The sequence below is a fragment of the Rhincodon typus genome, unplaced genomic scaffold (assembly GCF_021869965.1).
Source record: "Rhincodon typus isolate 14 unplaced genomic scaffold, sRhiTyp1.1 hic_rhity00004698, whole genome shotgun sequence".
Lineage (NCBI taxonomy): Eukaryota > Metazoa > Chordata > Chondrichthyes > Orectolobiformes > Rhincodontidae > Rhincodon > Rhincodon typus.
Window position 1 is genome coordinate 10,473 of NW_025970336.1, and position 910 is coordinate 11,382.

The following is a 910-nucleotide window of genomic DNA, read 5'->3' on the forward strand; positions in this document are numbered from 1 at the left end:
TTGGATCAGGAGGCTGGTGGGGTGGTATGTGAGGACGAGGGGGATTCTTTTTTGGTTGTTATTGCGGCGACGGGGTGTGAGGGATGAGTTGCGGGAGATGTGGGAGACACGGTTGAGGGCGTTCTCGACCGCTGAGTGGGGGAAGTTGCGGTCCTTGAAAAACGAGGACAACTGAGATGTACGGGAGTGGAATGCCTCATCCTGGGAGCAGATTGGGTGGAGGCGAAGGAATTGCGAATAGGGAATTGCATTTGTGCAGGAAGGTGGGTGGGAGGAGATGTATTCTTAGTAGCTGTGGGAGTCGGTGGGCTTGAAATGGATATCGGTTTCTAGGTGGTTGCCCGCGATGGAGACAGAGGTCCAGGAAGGAGAGAGAGGTGTTAGAGATGGTCCAGGTGAACTTCAGGTTGGGGTGGAAGGTGTTAGTGAAGTGGATGAACTGTTCGAGCTCCTGGTGGGAGCACAAGGTGGCACCGATACAGTCATCAATGTAACGGAGGAAGAGGTGGGGTTTCGGGCCTGTGTAGATCAGGAAGAGGGATTGTTCCACGTAACCTACAAAGAGGCAGGTACAGCTTGGGCCCACGTGCGTACCCATGGCCACCCCATTTGTCTGTCGGAAGTGGAAGGAATTGAGAGCGCAAGTTGTTGAGGGTGAGGATGAGTTCGCTAAGCGGATGAGGGTGTCAGTGGAGGGGGACTGTTTGGGCCTGCAGGACAGGATGAAGCGGAGGGACTTTAGGCTGTCTGTATGGGGAATGCAGGTGTATGGGGACTGTACTTCCATAGTAAAGATGAGGTGTTGGGGACCGGGAAATTGGAATTTCTGTAGGAGGTAGAGGGCGTGGGTGGTGTCACGGACGTAGGTAGGGAGTTCCTGGACCAAGGGGGAGAAAATGGAGTCCAGATG

The 910-nt window shown here is 54.4% G+C and overlaps 1 protein-coding gene across 1 annotated transcript in view; it reads left to right on the top strand.

Moving 5' to 3' along the window:
* LOC125481975 (zona pellucida sperm-binding protein 3-like) overlaps nucleotides 1-910 on the top strand; it is a 6,101-nt gene that overhangs the window by 4,372 nt on the left and 819 nt on the right. The gene's annotated exons all lie outside the window — the stretch shown is intronic.